Genomic DNA, 19,099 nt, shown 5'->3' with positions numbered 1-19,099 from the left:
AGCATCTGCCTTTAGCTCAGGGCATGATCCTGGAGTCCTGGGATCAGGCCCCACATTGGGTTCCCTGCGGGGAGCCTGCTTCTCCCTCTGCCTGTGTCTCTGCCTCTCTCTCTGTGTCTCTCATGAATAAATAAATACATTCAGGCAGAGACACAGGCAGAGGGAGAAGCAGGCTCCATGCAGGGAGCCCTACATGGGACTCAATCCCAGGTCTCCAGGATCATGCCCTGGGCTGAAGGCAGGCGCTAAACCACTGAGCCACCCAGGCTTCCCTAAATAAATAAATTATTTAAGAAAAGAAAAGATCTACATGGGTTAGGATTCGTATATTGTGGTGCTCTGTCAACTGAGAGCCCGTAGAAGTAACCACACCAAATTAGAAATAAGCATACCTAGTGCCCAGATCTTAACTTCCTTTTTTAACTTAACATATAGTGTATTGTTAGTTTCAGAAGTAGAATTTAGTGATTCATCAGTTGCATACAACACCCAGTGCTCTTTACATCACGCACCCTCTTTAATGCCCATCATCCAGTTACCCCAACCCCTCACCCCCCTCCCCTCCAAGGACCCTCAATTTCTTTCCTGTAATTAGGAATCTCTCACAGTTTGTCTCCCTCTCTGTTCTCGTCTTATTTTATTTATCCTTCACTCCCCTATGTTCATGTTTTTTTCTTAAATTCCACATATGAGTGAAATCATATGGTATTTGTCTTTCTCTGACTGACTTATTTTGCTTATTAACTGACTTAATACCCTCTAGTTCCATCCACATTGTTGCAGATGGCATGATTTCATTCCTTTTGATGGCTGAGTAATAGTCCATTGTATATATACACCACATTTTCTTTATCCATTCATCTGTCAATGAACATCTGGCTTCTTTCCATTGTTTGGCTATTGTGGACATTGCTGTGATAAATAGTAGGGTGCATGTGCCCCTTTGAATCACTATGTTTGTATCCTTTGGATAAATACCTAGTAGTGCCGTTGCTAGCTCACTGGGTAGCTCTATTTTTAACTTTTTGAGGAAACTCCATGCACAAGTTTGCAATCCCACCAACAGTATTACAGGGTTCCCCTTTCTCCACAACCTCACCAACATCTATTGTTTCTTGAGCTGTTAATTTGAGCCATTCTGACTGATGTGAGGTGGTATCTCGTTGTAGTTTTGATTTGTATTTCCCCAGTGCCACGTGATGTTGAATATTTTTTCATGTGTCTGTTGGCCATTTGCATGTCTTCTTTAGAGAAATGTTTGTTCATGTCTTCTGCCCATTTCTTGACTGGAGTTTTTTGTTTTTTGGGGTGTTGATTTTGGTAAGTTCTTTATAGATTTTGGATACTAGCCCTTGGTCTGATAAGACATTTACAAATTTCTAATCTCTTAATTTCTAATACCATTCTCCAACAAAAGAAACCAGGGGTTCTTGGAGGGAAAAAAAAATGGCAGATTTTAGATCTGAGCAGGAAATACACCAGATGAGGCTGGAGAATCTTGTAGTGCCAGAGATAAGAAAGTGCTCAAACAAAACAAAGCAAAACAAATAGACAAACAAAAAAAACCCTCAATCATGGTATGTCAAAGGAAAATAGGACCTAACTGAAAAAGCTTGAAATAGCCAAAGCTGGCTATTGAGCAACAAAATAAGTAAATAATTTGAGCAACAAAGTAAGTAAAGTAGTATTGAATTATAACTCAAAGCATAAAACAAATATCCTTAAGTCCATATTGATATAAATTATTGAGTAAGTAAATAAATGGGGGAAAAGAGACAAATCTCCCATGCAGAAGTCCAAAAAATTTATATATATGCCCCACTCTAGGTGGAGCATAGTTTCCCATTTTTGAAATGGAGCTCTTTCCTAAGAGTCCAGTATGGAAAGTGGGGGTTGGGACAAGGAATAATTTTACAGCAGAAACAACTGACAAGCATTATCTCACCCGAGTGATCAAGGTTAACAGAAACAGTGACAAGCAATGTTATTAGATGTACCCTTGATATGATACAATAAAAATGGCACTTCTTTCCCCAAACCCATAACTCCAGTGTAATCATATAAAAACAATGGAGAAATCCCAATGGAGGGACAGTCCACAAAATACTTGACCAGTACTCCTAAAGAAAGTCCAGGTCATCAACACAAGGAAAGTCCGAGACATTGCTACAGCCTAAGGAGAACATGACTACTATGGGGTATCCTGTATAGGCACTTGGAACAGAAAAAGGACATTAGGAGGGTGCCTGTGTGGCTTAGTTGGTTAAGCATCCAACTCTTGATATAGGCTCAGGTTATGATCTCAGGGTTGTGAAATCAAGCCCCAAGTTAGGTTTCACACTCAATGTGGAGTCTCCTTGAGATTCTCTCTCCCTCTTCCCCTCCCCCCACTCACATACTCTCTCTCAAATAAATAAATAAAATCTTTTTTAAAAAGATTTTATTTATTTATTCATGACACACAGAGAGAGAGAGAGAGAGAGAGAGAGAGAGAGAGGCAGAGACACAGACACAGGCGTTGGGAGAAGCAGGCTCCACGCAGAGCCCCATGTGGGACTCGATCACCATGCCCTGGGCTGAAGGCGGCGCTAAACCGCTGAGCCACCCGGGCTGCCGCCCAAATAAAATCTTTAAACAAAGAAAAAAGAAAAAGGACATTAGGCAAAAACGAAGGAGATCTGAATAAAGCATGGACCTTCATTAATATTAATGTATCGATACTGACTTATTAATTGTAACAAATGTACCATATTGGTGTAAGATTTAATAATAGGGAAAACTGGGTATGTGATATATGGGAACTCTGTGTACAGTTTTGTTTTGTTTTGTTTTGTTTTTTTGGTAAATCTAACAGTGTTCTAAAATAAAAGGCTTATTTTTTAAAGATAAGAAAAATATTTATAAAGCTTATATCTCATAAAAGATTTATATTCAGAAACATAAAAAGCTCTCAAAACTCAATAAGAAAACATACAATCCCATAAACAGTAGGCAAAAGAGTTAATTTTAATATAGATGATATATGGATGGCAAATAAGTACATGAAAAGTGTTCAGTGCTATTAGTCATTAGGGAAATGCAAATTAAAACTACAATGAAATACTACTACTACACACACACACCAATTAATAGCTACATTTTTTAAAAAATGAAACTGATTGTGCTAAGTATCAATGTGGTCACAGAGGAAGTGAGATTCTCATTCACTGTTAGTGGGAATGCAAAATGGTACAACTACTTTGGAAAGCAGTTTCTTTTTTTTTTTTTTTTCAAGATTTATTTATTTAATTTAGAGAGCGAGAGCATGTGAGTGAGTTGGGGGAGACAGAGGGAGAGAATCTTCAAGCAGACTCCCTACTGAGCATGAAGCCCAACTGGGAGGGGAGGGGAGGCTTCATCCCACAACCCATGAAATCATGACCTGAGCTAAAACCAAGAGTCGGTTGTTCAACTGACTGAGCCACACAGGTGCCCCAACAGTTTCTTAAAAATAAAATATATACCTACCTTACAATCCAGCAGCCATTCCACCCCCTCAGTGTTTTTCTAAGAGAAAAGTAACATATATGTCCATACAAAGACCCACACATGAAGGTTCATAGCATCTTTACTTGTAATAGCCAAAATTGAGAAACAACACAAATGTTCCCTTCATCAACAAGAGAATGGATAAACAAACTGTAGCACATCCATGCAATGGAATATGATTCTCCAAAAAAAAAAAAAAGGAATAAACTATTGATTCTGGCAACAAGATGAATGAATCTCAAAGTAATTATACTGAGTGAAAGAAGCCAGATCTGTCTCCCCCCCAAAAAAGTTGCATGCTAGATGCAAGATGATTCAATTTATGTAAAACTATAGAAAATAGAAACTAGGACACTTGGGTGGCTCAGGGGTGAGCATCTGCCTTTGGCTCGGGTCATGATCCCAGGGTCCTTGGGACCAAGTCCTGCATCAGGCTCCCTGCAGGGAACCTGCTTCTCCCTCTGCCCATGTCTCTGCCTCTTTCTGTGTGTCTCCTTTGAATAAATAAATAAAATCTTTTTTAAAAAAATAGAAACTAACCTGAGTGACAGAAAGCAGATCGGTAGTTGCATTGGGTTGAGGGAAGGTATGGAAGAAGGAGGGATTACAAAGGGCATGAGGAGGGATGCCTGGGTTGCTCAGTGGTTAGTGCCTGCCTTCGGCTCAGGGCGTGATCCTGGAGTACTGGGATCGAGTCCCACATCAGGCTCCCCACATGGGGCCTGCTTCTCCCTCTGCCTATGTCTCTGCCTCTCTCTGTGTGTGTCTCTCATGGATAAATAAATAAAATCTTAAAAAAAAAAAAAGGGCATGAGGAAATTCTTAGGAGTGATGGACATATGCCCTATCTTGATTGTGGGGAGAGTCTCACAGTTGTATACATATGTCAAAACTATCAAATTATACATTTTAAATCTGTGCAGCTTCTTATATGTCAGTTATACCTCAATAAACAAACAAAAATCTTGAAGGAAAACTAAAATATCCTTCAGTCAAAATTTTTAATTAATTTATTTAAACATCTTTATTTTAACTAAGTAAAATATGCATATGGTTGAAAAATTAAAGAATGCTGAAGAGACTAAAATAAAAAACAACTTCTCCCTGTCCCATCTGGGCTCCCCAGGGAAACTTTTGAATCATTTTTATTTTTAGGTTCTACAGTGATTGTCTTCTTATCTCTAATTTTTATACTGTTATTTTAAAACATTTTTTTTCTCTTCTTTGACTTGTCAACTTTAGGCATTATTGATTGCTTGCCTTTTTGGACTGATGAAAATTTGGCTCTCAACCTCCCTATCCCTCTTTCCCTCCCAAATGTGGTCACACTTCACTGTTCTCAGACCCTCCATGCCTCATCTGTGCAACATCAAACATCACACATCAGGACCTCTATTGCTTTTTCAGCCCACCATAGATGGTATCGCTTGATTCTCCACATTGGTCACCACCTATCTTCTCTCCATTCCACCTCCCAGCCACTATGAGCTATACTTTTTTTTTTTTTTTAAGATTTTATTTATTTATTTGACAGAGAGAGAGACAAGTACACAAGCAGGGGGAGTTATATGAAGAGATGCAGGGTACTCACTGATTATGGACCATGATCCCAGGACACTGGGATCATGACCTGAACCGAAGGCAGATGCTTAACGTACTGAGCCACCCAGGAGCCCCTGAGGTGTACTTTTGACATCAAGCCATTAACATTTACCTCCTAGGCTGTAACCATAGATAAGTCCTCTGTGATTTGTCTAAAAGTTGATATTTGTTTAAAAACAACAACCAGGGATCCCTGGGTGGCGCAGCGGTTTGGCGCCTGCCTTTGGCCCAGGGCGCGATCCTGGAGACCCCGGATCGAATCCCACGTCGGGCTCCCTGGTGCATGGAGCCTGCTTCTCCCTCTGCCTGTGTCTCTGCCTCTCTCTCTCTCTGTGACTATCGTAAATAAAAAAAAAAAAAACAACAACAACAACCAATACCAGTATCTGACCATGTAAATATCACTTACTGCAGAGCCAGGTAGTGTGCTATGATCCAATATAACTGTGACAACCAGCTCTCATCATTTTATGGATGAAGAAACTGAGATCAGAGAGGTTCAGTGTCATCAGAACAACCCTTCTGGTCTCCTAGAACATGGCTTCCAAACTCTTGGTTACTCTGGAGTGGGGGGAAACCTGAACCAAGGTAGTTGCTACTTAGTTTGCAGTTAGAAATTGGGGTGGAATGGAGTCAACGAAAACCAAGACCCTAAGCCTTCATGGGTAGAAGTGCCATCAATTAACAGAGCACCAATAGACAGTTTGAATGAGCTTGTCTCTATGAAAGAGATTGATTCAACAGTAACCTTTCAAAACAGAAACCAGGTCCAGATGGGTTCACTGGTAAATTTTAACCTTTAAGGAAGAAATTTTACCATTTCTCTACAGAATTTTCCTGAAGACAGAAGATGGGAGAATATTTTCTAACAAACTCTGAGACCACCATTACCCAAATACATAAACCAGACAAAGAAATTACAAGAAAAGAATATTATAGGGACACCTGGGTGGCTCAGCAGTTGAGCATCTGCCTCTGGCTCAGGGCGTGATCCTGGGGTCCGGGATCAAGTCCCATATTGGACTCCCTGCGGGGAGCCTGCTTCTCCCTTCTGCTTATGTCTCTGCCTCTCTCTGTGTGTCTCTCATGAATAAACAGAATCTTAAAAAAAAATACCACAGATCAATATCTTTTATGAACATAGATGTGAAAATCCTCAGAAAATATTAGCAAATCAAATCTAGCAATGTATAAAGAGAATTACACACCTTGACCAAGTTGGATTTATCTGAGATATGCAAGTCTGGTTTAGTACTTGAAAATCAATTCATATGGGCAGCCTGGGTGGCTCAGCGGATTAGCGCCGCCTTCAGCCCAGGGTGTGATCCTGGAGAACCAGGATTGAGTCCCACATGGGGCTCCCTGCATGTGGCCTGCTTCTCCTTCTGCCTGTGTCTGTGCCTCTCTCTGTGTGTGTCTCACATGAATAAATAAATAAAATCTTTTTAAAAATTGATTAATATAATCCATCACTTCAACAGGTTAAAGAAAAGTTACATGATCATGTTGATCATTACAGAAAAAGCATTTGACAAAATTCAACACCCATTCATGACAGAAACTCTCAGTAAATTAGGAATAGAAAGGCACTTCCTTCACTGAAGAAAGAACATCTGCAAAAACCTATAGCTAACATCATACTTAATAGTGAGAAACTGGAAGCTTTCCCATTAAGATCAGAAACAAGGCAAAGATGCTTTTCTCATCATTGTGTTTCAACATTGTCCTGGAAGTCCTAACGACTGCAGTAAGACAAGAGAAAGAAATAAAAGGTCTGAGAAGGAAGAAATCAAACTGTCTTTGTTTGTAGATGAAATGATCATCTATATAGAAAATCTAAAAGAATTGGCAATAAAACTCCTGAAACTAATAAGTAATTACAGAATACAAGGTCTATATAAAAAGGCAATCACTTTCCTATAAACCAGCAATGGATGAAATTAAAAACACATCATCATTTACATTAGCATCCTCCAAAAGGAAATACTTAGATATAAATCTAACAACATATGGATAAGATCTGTAGGAGGAAAGCTACAAAACACTGATGAAAGATATCAAAGAAAAACTAAATAAATGGAGAGACATTCCATGTTCGTGTATTTAAAAGCTCAATTTTGTCAAGAGCTCAATTCTTCCCAACTTGATCTACAGATTCAGTATAATCCTAATCAAAATACCAGCAAGTTATTTTATGGATATCAACAACATGATTCTGAAATTTAATGTGGAAAAGCAAAAGACCCAGAAGAACCAACTCAGTATTAAGAGAAAAAGCCAGAAGACTAATAATACTTGACTTCAAGACTTCACTATAAAGTTATGGTAATCAGAACAGTGTAGTATTGGCAAAGGAACAGAGAAATAAATCAAGGAAAAGAATAGAGAGCCCAGAACCAGAGCCATACAAATACAGTTAACTGATCTTTTGACAAAGGAGCAAAGGCAATACAATGAAGGAAAGATAGTCTTTTCAACAAATGGTGCTGGAACAATGTAGACATCCATGTGCAAAAACATGAATCTAGACAGACTTCATGTTCTTCACAAAAATTAAGTCAAAATGCATCGTAGATCTAAATGTTAAACGTAGAACTATAAAACTCCTAGACGACAGTACAGGAGAAAATCTAGTTGACCTTGAGTATGGTGATGACTTCTATTTATTTTTTAAATAAATTTTTAAAAAAGATTTTACTTATTTATAAGTAAACAGAGACAGAAGTAGACTCCATGCAGGGAGCCCGATGTGGGGCTTGATCCCACGACCGTGGGTTCACGACCCAAGCCGAAGGCAGACACTCAACCGCTAAGCCATTCAAGTGTCCCTTTTCAAAATAAATTTTAAAAGATTTTCTTTTTAAGTAATCTCTATGCCAAATGTGGGGCTCATATCAATGACCTCAAGATCAAGAGTCATATGTTCCACCAACTGAGCCAGCCACGCACCCCACTGACAGCTTTTGAGATACAACACCAAAATCACAACCTGAGAAAGAAATCATCGATGAGTTAGATTGATTAAAATTTAAAACTTCTGCTCTGGGAAAGGAGATGTCAAAGAGAACAAGAAGATGAGCCGCAGAGAGAAAATACTTGCAAAAGATACATCTGATAAAGAACTGTTACCCCAAATATACAAAGAACTCTTACAAGTCCACAATAAGAAAATGAACAACCCAATTCAAAACAGGCAAAAGACCTGAACAGACACTTCACCAGAGAAGCTACACAGATGATAAGCAAGCATACGAAGAGATGTATGATGTTCCACATCATCTGCCATTAGGAAAGTGCAAATCAAAGCAATAGTGAGACACCACCCCACACCTATTAGATTGGCCCAGATTTGATGCACCAAAAGCTGGTGAGATCGTGGAGCAACAGGGCTGGTGGAAATGCGAAAATGGTACAGCCACTTTGGAAGATGATTTGGCAGTTTCTTGATACTCACAGTGGTGTATCCATGTCATTATACATTTATCCAAACCCATAGAATGTACAGGGAAAGTGAACTCTAGTGTAGATATGGACTTTAGGTGACGTGGTATGTCAATGTAGGTTTATCCATTGTAATGCATGTGTGGTACGGGATGGAGACAGTGAGGAAGGATGTGTGTTGTGAGGACAGAGTATGTGGGAACTCCTGGTATTTCCACTCAATTTTGCTGTGAACCTAAAACTGCTCTAAAGAAGATGAAGTTTATTTTTTTAACTTAAAAAAAAAAGATTTTATTTATTTATTCATGAGAGACAGAGAGAGAGAGAGAGAGAGAGAGAGAGAGAGAGAGGCAGAGACACACACAGTCAGAGAGAGAGGCAGGCTCCATGCAGGGAGCCTGATGTGGGACTCGGTCCCGGGTCTCCAGGATCACACCCTGGGCTGAAGGCAGATACTTAACCACTGAGCCACCCAGGTGCCCCAAAGATAAAGTTTATTAATTAAACAAAAAAGAACAGAGCACTGAGGGAGGGAACTTCTGTTACTGTTGTTTTGTTTTTGGAGGGGCAGTGCAGAATTCTTCTTGCATTTTGAGCATGTGGAGTTGGAGATGTCTGCATTTATAGGTACCCTGAAAATTGGGCCAAGGAGAGAGGGGGTGCTGAGATCATAGACATAGGGGTCATCATGGCAGTGGATCACATGAGCTGGGAAGACAGCAGGGCCCAGAGAGTAAAGGCCCAGAAGGGGACCCAGGAGCTCTGGCCTTGGGGCAGTGGACAGGTAACTGTGTCATGGCTGCACAGGGAAGGCCGTGGCTCAGGGAAGATGAGGCCCTTAGATGCTGGGAGGGTGAGTCCCGGGAGGCCCCACCAGATCCTACAAGGAGGGGTGCCAACTGGGGGAGGAGGGGAGCAGGGTGCTTTGGTCAAGGGCAGAAGGGAGGACGGAGGGAATGTCTTTCTCTCAGAATCTGGAGTTTGCCAGGGAAGGTGAGAGGACAGAGGTCCAAGGGTGGCAGTGCTCAGAAAAGGTGTTTATAGGACAAGGGAAGTGAGAGAGTGTTTATAGACTAAGAGGACAGACTCTGAGACAATCCAGAGCACAGGTGGAGGAGTAAGGGACTTTTTCATGGCTAATTTAGATTTACTGTGGAAAAGGTATGACACCAACTCTTAAAACATTTTTTTTGGAAAACACCCATAATGACAGCCCTCATCTTGCTCAAAGATTTCTTTTTCTTCTGATGTCCAGAAGCTTTTCCTGGCAGAAGGGAAGAGAATCAAGGAGGTCCTGTCCCAAGACCTTGGCCTTTGCAGAGCCTAGTAGATGTAGGGGGCTAGGGAGTGGGGGGAAGAGGGGGCTGGGAGGGGTTAGGGGTTGGGAGGGGTGAGGGCACGGGGTGTGGGGGTTGCTGGCTGGGATTTAATGTGGACTCATCAGAAATGAATCCAAACCTTGTGCCCCCCCCCCCCCCGGGCCACCCTGCTCCGAGTGCCCAGCCCTGACCCTGCGCGTGGAGGAGGCGGGGAGGGTCGCTGGCGAGTGGGGGAGGCCGGGCAGTAATTGAATCCAGGGGCCTCCAGACAGAGGCCAATGGCTTTTCCCGGCCTAATTAGAGGGATTTTTTTTAAACCCAGGAAACAAATCCATATGGTCTGCTATTCGTTTCTCAGGCTCTTTACCCTCCTGAAGTCGTAAATGTCGTGGGCTTTTTAGCACCGGAGCCTTGGGAAAGGGGGAGGGCCCGCAGCTTAGGTTTCTCAGCAGGAGCCCAGTCCAGGATCTGGGGGCCCCCAGGGCCAGGGTCCTGCACACACCCCCACCTCAGCTTTCTCTGCTGGTCCTGGCAGGCGGCCTCCGGCCCCCACCCACGCAAGCCTCCCCATCTCCCTCAGGCCTTTCCTCCAGCCAAAAACACTCCCCCCCCCAAAGCCGGAGCCTTCTTTGCTGCTGACCAGTCCGTCCGTGTGGCCTTCCCTCTGCCTCCCCCACCCCCTGCATGGGTGCCCACTGCTCTTTGTCTCTGTGCTGTCCTGTGCATGTGACCTGTTTCTCCCATCAGACCGGGAGCTGATCAGAGACCAGAATCGTGCCTTTCCCATCAGTCTGGGGGCTTCCTAGCAGTTGCTCTAGACATTCAAAAAATCTGCTCTAAAGAGCAGGAGATGCTGAGGTTAGGTCTAAGGCAGAAGGGGGAGATCTGAGCTTTGCACTTACCCAGGGATGGCTCGAGAGCGACTGGAACCCTGCCCAGCTTTCCATGGGCATCACTGGGCATGGGGTCCTGGGTCCTCCCCCGCGGAACCAGGGCAGCAAAGGAAGCTGGACAGCTTGGGATTTGCTGCAAAACCAGGAGAGAGGCTCCTCTGGTTGGTGGCAAGTGACCTTGCTCAAGGCCTTCTAAGCTAGGAGGTTGGTTTGGGAGAACTGAGGTGCATGCAGGTGAGGTTGGAGGCAGGCCAGAGGAGCCTGCTTTCTGCCCTGGAATCCTCCAGAACTTGTTGAGCTTTGGCTGTTCGTTTGCAGACCCCTGTCCCTAGGGGATAGTGACCAGAGTCCAGGGTATTTCCAGGCCGAGGTCTCAAATGGGTTCCCATCTCTGCCCTACATCTGTGGTGTGACCTTGTGAGAGTCACTAAACACTGAGCCTCAATTTGCTCATCTGTACAGTGGGGTGGTTGTGCTAATAGTTGTTCATCAGGCACAAGGTGTGAGGGATTGATGAGTGAGAGCCAGTCCCTTGTTCCCACAGAGCTGACAGTTCGGGTGAAATGAAGGAAGGACCTTACTAAAAGTCTAAAAGGGGTTGTGTAGGGGGTTCTATGTGGGAGAGCAGCCCAGAAATCAGACAAGCGTCCGGTGCATTAATCTCTAGTGCTGTATCAGCTGCAGCCAGACTCAGCCACTGTACACCCCCACCACACACACACACACAGAGCCTTCCTCCAGCTCCAGCCCGTAGGGCCAGGCTCCTTCTGTCTTGCACGCTGGTGTCTGTGGGTGGCTTCTCTTTCTCCACATCATCTCCACATCATCAGCCAAGAGTGGGGGAAGGCGAGAGCTGCTGGCCTGGCTGGAGCCAGAGGGACAACCGTGAATGACTTTTGCCAAACCATGTCAAGCTGGATTAAATCACAGTGCTGGCCTGCCTTCATGTGCTGCTTTCTCGGTTCTTTCTCTTTCTCTCCAAGTACCATCCGGGTTCCCCTTGAATGGCAGTGTCCTCCCTGAATGGTGGGAAGTCTCCTTGTGGAAGTGGGTCCGGGCAGGTGGCAGGGAGATGGGCTGGGCTCGCTCCAGGGAAGGGGAAGGCAATCAGTATTCATGGGCTTTGGAGCTCCTGGTGCCGGGAACAGGGGAACAATGAAGTAAGTTGGGAAGAGTTGCAGAGAGGAATCAGCTTTGAATTTAATAGAAGATATTTTAAAGCCATAAAGATATAAATCTAATAAAAGATATGAAGCAAGAACCCCAAGTGGAGTAGAGCCCCTCCTATGCAAAGCACTGAGGAGATTCTGGAGGCAATGTGAGAGGGAGGTCTGGGAGGGCTTCTTAGAGGAGCTGGAAAGGGCTGAGGCTACAGACAGGGCTGGGGTGAGGGCCCCACAGGCAGCAGGTGCAGCAACAAAGGCCTCACGAGGGGAATCTGGCCTGTCCTCAGGTAATGCATGTCACCTGTCTGACTGTAGGGTGGGAGATAGGCTGGAAGGGCAGGGTAGCGTTCCTATGGGGTCTCTGATGCCGAGGTGGTGATGATGATGCTACCCACTGGGCCCCAGGGCTGTGCTAGCTCTAGCCTCCCGTACATTAAGTTTCCCAGAAAACCTCCCAGGTAGACACTGTCTCTTCCCATTTTACAGCTGAGAAACAAAGGCTCTGCCAGGATACGGACTACCAGGTCCAAGATCCCAGAGCTAGGAAGCGGCAAGGCTGGGGTTTGAACCCAGGACTGTGTGACTCCGAAACTCACATTGTTTCCATCTGTGTCCTTTGAGTGATAGAGCCAAAATGACCAGCAGCAAGGGTGGGAGGAGTGTTCTTCATTTTAGGGGCCCAGGGATGGCTCCTGTGGGGCTGTCTGGTGGGACCCAGCAGGGCCCAGGGTAGGGAGGAGTGGGGTGTCTTGAAAGGGCAGACTTCTCTAAATCCCAAATTGAGGTCTCAGACCCCGAGGAATCTCCATGGACTGGCAGAGTGGTGGGCAGCTGGGGATGCACGAGGGGTCTGGGCACAGGGTTGCAGGGTGGCTGCGCTGGTCTTATGTCCTCTCCACCAGGACTAGCCTATGTGGCTCTGTGCCAGGCTCCCAGTGGCGCCAGCCTCCTGCAGCCTGGGTGGGGGGCTGGGAGCAGAAGGGAGGGGGTGTTGGTGGCCATATCAAGGTTAAAACACCAGGGATCCCCTTTCTTCTTCCCCGGGTGGGTTCCAGCTGTCCCTGCCACTCTGTGCGAGGGGGCAGGGGATTCTAGAAGGGGAGCGAGCCTTTGGAAATATTCGAATGGGGTCAGCTTATTTTCACCCTCCATCATTCTGCTTGAATTCCAGTCCGTGCTCCAGGCCCCCTAGCTCCCCAGACCAGCCCTTTGCGCCAGCCTTTCCTTGATGGAGATGCTTTGTTGACAGAGGGCTGCCTGGTATCGGGGCACCAACTCTTGAGTGCGGGTCACCCTGAGACAGCCTCTATGCCATAGTCTGCCAAGCTGACTTCCTTCCTATTAAGGGTAGCATGCTCCCAGATGGGGGAGCCAGGCCCCCAGCCCTGGCCCCCGTGCTCCCTCTCCTGTCCCTTGACTAGCCTGCACCTGGTGCTGTGGTGGTGGAGCGGGGGGGGGGGGGGGGGGGGGGGGGGGCATGATCTGGCTTAGACGGCAGCCTTCTCCCTCCCAACCCCCAACCCCGCCTGAGTCACTGTTCTGGTTTGCCTTGCTCCGGGGCTTTTGGCAGCTTCCCTGGAGAGGCGAGAGGCAGGCCTCAGCCTGACAGGCATGTGGCACTCTCTGGGCATGTGCCCAGCCCATGTGTGACCCCAGGAAGAGGTGGGACTTGGTGCCCAGAGCTGTCCAGGTGGCTTCTGCGGGAATCTAAATGTGATGCTGGCCACTTTTTCACTCCTGCCCTGGCTTTTAGCCAATCATCGCCCTGGAAGGGCTGGAGCAGGGCACTGGCTCATGGAGCCTAATGGCTGCTTAGTAAAATCCCAAAAGAGATGGAATTTAGATTTAGATTTAGAATTTGAGACAATTTCCCTCTTCCTTTTAACTGAACTTTGAGCTCCTTGAGAACAAGGCACTGGTTCTTGCCAATTAATCCTGCACCAGAGGCAGTGAGATGGATGTGAGGGCGAGCAAGGAATGGGTGGCGGATAGATGGTGAAACTGTTGGGGCAACAAAGAGGGGTAGGGGCCTGAGGACCAAAGCACACTTGCCTTTGCTGGCCTGGTCCCTCAAGCTGTGGAATATCACACAGAGGGGCTGGGCTGATGGAGCCAGGCTTCGGAATCTAAGAGGAGAGGGATGGCTCAAGGTCAGCCCCCCTGGACCACAGAGATCACCTCCTTCTTCCTCCTCCATCTAGTGAAGTCCCTCCTCCAGGCAAGCCCTATCTCCTTCCCCTCTCAGCAAAACTTTTAGGAGAGTTATATAGGGTTCCTTTGTCTCACCTGCCATCTGCCTCCTGCACCCCCTCCTCCAACCCGGTGGCCATCCCAGCCCCTCCCCACGGTGTCCCCACCGTGCTGGCACTGGGGATCACTATTCCTCCTCCTGGTAACTTGCTCCTTTCTTAGGCTGCTCCGACGCTGCCAGGTCCTGGCCTCTCCGCTCACTGGCCTTTCTGGATCATCTCTGTCTCCTTCTGCTTGGTCACCTAAGCAGGCCTGTCTTAGGGCTCTCTCTCCCTCTGTCTAGTGGGGACCTCACCCAGAGGCTGGCAGATGGTTAAAAACATTCCACTGTAGCCTGGAATTTCCCGACTCCTGACACATATAACCAAATACCTCCTGCCTTTCTCCCCTGAATGGCCCGCAGGCTTCTGACACTTAACAGGGAATGCAAGATCTTCCACGAAAGTCTGCTCCTCCAGGGCCGCCGACTGGCTGAACAGCAGCAGCAGGCCCTCAGCTGCCAAAGCCCGAGACCAGAAGTCCTGGAGACTCCTCTGCGGCCCGTTCTGTTTCCCATCCGATTTGGTGCCAGTGCGAGGTCATTCTCCCTTCTTAATATTTCCTGAGTTCCTTCCCTCTTTTCCTCCCCGCGGCTAGTTCTCGTGACTGAAGCACGAGCCTCCCAGCTGGGCTTCCTGCCTGCTTCCTTCCTCTCCTTCCAGAACATTCTCCAGCTTAGATAAAACCCAGTAGCTGCCCGTTCAGTCCAAATGCCTCAGGCTGGCATTGGGGTACTTGGTGCCCAGATCTGGCCTGATTTTCACCTTGTTCCCATTATTATTTATGCCGGTTGAAATTAATGCCTCCCTGCTCCTCGTTCCTTTGTCTTTGTCCCAGCTCTGCCTGAAACATTCTCCCCACGTTTTTTTCCACCCCTGCAATCCAAATCTCAACCATCATCCAAGGTTTAGGTCAAAGCCTCCCTTTCAAGTTCCTCCTCTGGTCCCTGCAGCCATGAGGACGTTCTCCACCTTCGGGCCCCCCAGTGCCTCTTGGTGGCCTTTGATCCTAATGTCCACCATGTTGTTTCATGGCGATTCTTACTGGAAAGATGCATTGAGTCTGGGGGTGGCACCTCTCTGGGGTTGCCTGGCAAGGAGGAAGGAACTCAAATGCTAAGCGAGGATGGGGGCTCCATTTGTAATTTGGGAGCCCTGTTTGGTAACTGTACCTCCATCCCCCCACTTTGGGTCCCCATGCTTCAAGAGGGGTGACAGTCCTGCCTCAGGGGTGGTGTGTGACCTCCACCATAGCCAATTACTGATTGCCATTCCGTAGCCACAGGGATGGGCTAGTCAGAACCAAGGGCATCTGGGGACTTTGCACGGACTTCTAGAACTGAGGTCTTCTCATTCCCAAAGGCTAGGACCCAAAGCTGTAGCCATCTTATCACTATGAGGGAATCATCCAGGGAAGGAAATGAAGGCAATGGAGGCAAGAAGCTAGGTCCTGGGATGCTGCTGGAATCTGAATCAAGCTGTGCCTCGAGCCGGCCCTACCCCTGGACCTTTCCCTCTGATGGACAGTACATTCCCTGGGTTGGGTTTTCTCCCTCTTGCAACACCAAGAATCTGACCTGGTGCACAGGGTGAGGAGAGGAGAGCTCCCAGGTGGCTGGCTTCCCGGCTGTCAGCACCATCTTCCAGGGGGTCATGACGGCATGGCCTCCCTAGGCTCCGAGGCTGGCCAATGGAAGCGGGGCTGCTTCGTGCCCCTGGCCCGCACATTCGGCACCAACTGCTGGCATCCCAAGGTCCGTAGGAGTAGAATGAGAACCATCTGGACTGCTAATTGAAGCTGTAGGCCCCAGGGTAGGGCTGGGCCCCTGGAATGTGGATGCTGAGCCCTGAGCCTAGGCCAGAGAGCATCGAGGGCTTCTCAGGGAGGTGTTGGGCTCCCACCGGATGATGCACAGGACCACCAGATTCTATGAGTCACTCAAATATGGGAAGAAGATGGGAGGATTCCCAGACTTTTCCAGAGAGAGCATCTGAGCAGAGAGGAGACCCGGTCTTACCTTTCCCAGGAGCCCTTTGGGAATGTTGCTGGAAACAGCCAGAGCAGGGATTGCCGGGAGGGAAGCACAGGGGATTGGGAAGTGCCCGGATGCTGTGGGAAGAGGGTTGGACCCAGGGCCCTGAGGGGATGCAGGGTGAGAGTTGGAATGTTCCTGAGTATTCCTTCATGACAGAGCCCTAGGAAAATGTTCCTGGCATCCTCTGGCATGGTTGGGGGAATGAGAGAGTAGAGTTGGGGACCACCCTGCAGAGCTCTAACTCTCAGCTGGGCCTGAGAAGGATCCCCCTGCACATGGGGATGAAGAGGGCCTCTCGGTGTCTCCTTTGGGGAGAATACTAGGTGTCCATATGAATGGCGGCATCGCCCCCAAAGACCAGCAAAGCCATGTGCTGGGAAGTGGGGGTCTTTGCTGGGGTGGGGGAGGGCTCTGGAGCCTGGGGGAGGGCCCAAAGGGGGAGAACCCTGCAGGGAGCCTGGCGTGGCTGGGAGGATCAGCCTGAGGGCAGGAGTGTCGGAAGAGTCAGGAAAGAGGGGACAGGAGGCTGCAGGTGCCCCCCACCCCGCCTCTGCTCTTCTGCACCCAGAAGCCTGGGGGCTCGGTTCTGTCCCCTGGCCTTCTGCCCACCAGCTGCCACAAAGCTGGGGAGCAATCTGCTTTGCATTATCAGAGGAGTCGTCACCCTCAGGCATATGGTCAGCAGACCCCCACACACACAGCCTGGAGCATCATGGGAAATGTCTTCTCCTGACCCCAGCTCTGGTCCAGCCCCCTGGAGCACCCTGGGCTCAGTGGCCCCACCACACCCCTCCTCACAGGATGAAGAGGCCTTTCACATGGTTCCAATCTTATCTCAGCTTCACTGAACTGGATGAAAGAGGGGAAGGAGGCACTAGGGGAAGACAAGGGACCCTGGTGGGCAGGCAAAGATAAAGGGTCTCATCCTCTAGCCCAGAGAACGAAAGAGATAAAGGGAGGTTTCCTAGCCTGAGCAGAGAAGAGAGAGCCACGGGGCTGGGGGGTGAGGGTGGGAGGGGAGAGCTATAGGCCTCAGGCCTAAGGGTTCTGATGACAGGGAAAGAAACAAGGCGGCATCCTTCGGTCCTCCGAGCATGCCAGGGGCTCCAAACAAGTCCCTACTCTGGGACTTATGACTCTAGAATTGTCTGCCTGGTGTGATGACCGCCAGCCACATGTAGCTATAAGCACTTGAAATGGGGCTAGTCCAGACTGAAATGTGCTGTAAGAATAAAATACACACTGAATTTTGAAATCTTTATAGGAAAAAAAATAACAAATTTCATTAATAATTTAAAAGCATTGATTATATGTTCGAATAATACTTTGGCTATATTGGGCTAAATAAAATATGAAGTTCATCTCACCTGCTCCTTTCTACCCTTGTAATGTGACTACTAGAAAACTAAAAATCAGGGGATCTCTGGGTGGCTCAGCGGTTTAGCACCTGCCTTTGGCCCAGGGTGTGATCCTGGAGTCCTGGGATCAAGTCCTGTATCGGGCTCCCTGCATGGAGCCTGCTTCTCCCTCTGCCTCTCTGTGTCTCCTATGAATAAATAAATAAAATCTTTTTTAAAAATCATGTATATCCAATATTTCCATTGAATTGTGCTGTTCTAGCGCACATGCATTCATTTATTCCACAAATTTTTGTTGGGTGCCAGCTATATGCCAGGCAAGGTGCTGAAGATTAGAAGGTGAGCAAAACCAGACCCCATCTCTGGATTTCTGAAGTTTACAGTAATCAAAGAATTAGACTGCAAAGATTTCTGAAGAAAAGGAGTGGAATATGATGTCCTCTAGACTTGGAATCAAGAGACCTGATTTGTGTCCACAGTATGTGAAAGCTTCCTTAAGGAAGCACTTGGGAAAGGAGAACGTGTTCTAGACAGTGAGGACAGCATGTGCAAAGGCCTCGTGGCTAAAGGGAACATTGAAGCTTGAAGAATTTTACGAAGGCAGGTGTGGGGGAACACAGAAGAGGATGAGGATGGCTGGAGGAAGGCAGGGAGTCTGGAGGAGGTGGCAGGGGCCTTGTGCAGACCCTGAGGGCCACATTAGAGATGGGAAGCTGATAAGCATTTTTGCCCTTGGGGTTGGTGGGTAGAGAAGGAGGGATGGAGAGGTCAGGCTGAAGGAACACAGAGAGGGTTTCTCACCAGTGCTGGGGAGGCGGTGCAAATCTGCAGTACGATGTCTGTAAGGGACCCCAGGGACCCTAGGCTGGTATCAGCTACTTCTGTACCCCCTTCCCAATTCTGCACACCCTGAGGAGCTTTTTAGAGTGGTCTCTTCTCGCCATCCCTGTGGCTTCCTTTGCTTCAGGCTGCCATTGACTTCCACCCTCCAGACTTCAGCCCAGAGCAAGTGCTTTCTTCAGTGGAAGTCTGTCCATGCACCGCCCCCCCCCCCCCCCCCCCCCGCTTAAAACCCCTCCGTGGCGCCCCAGTGTTCTCAGAACATAGTCCAGACCCTTAGCCTGTCTCTCTGTGAGCCTGTCTGCATCTGGCCCTGCTGACCCTCTGCTCTCCCTGGGCTCCAGGCACAAGAGCCTCTCCAGACCCCTGGGTACTCTGGTCTCTCTCTTTGGGGCCTTTGCTGAGCTATGTCCTCTGCCAGGAATACTCTCCTCCCTCAGCCTGTTGACATCAATAAGGGCTCAGATTCCCTTTTCTGACCTGTCTTCCTTACCCCCTGGTGAGGGTGGGCCTGGGCTGGGGTGCCCCTCTCACCCCTAGCATGGCACTGCACGCCACACACGGCCCGTCTGCTGTTTCCCCCTCAGGATTGCTGGAGTGGGTCTCCCTTATTCCCACAGGCAGCATC

This window comes from Canis lupus, chromosome 9 (assembly GCF_003254725.2).
Source record: "Canis lupus dingo isolate Sandy chromosome 9, ASM325472v2, whole genome shotgun sequence".
NCBI lineage: Eukaryota > Metazoa > Chordata > Mammalia > Carnivora > Canidae > Canis > Canis lupus.
Note: the sequence above shows the minus strand (reverse complement) of the source record.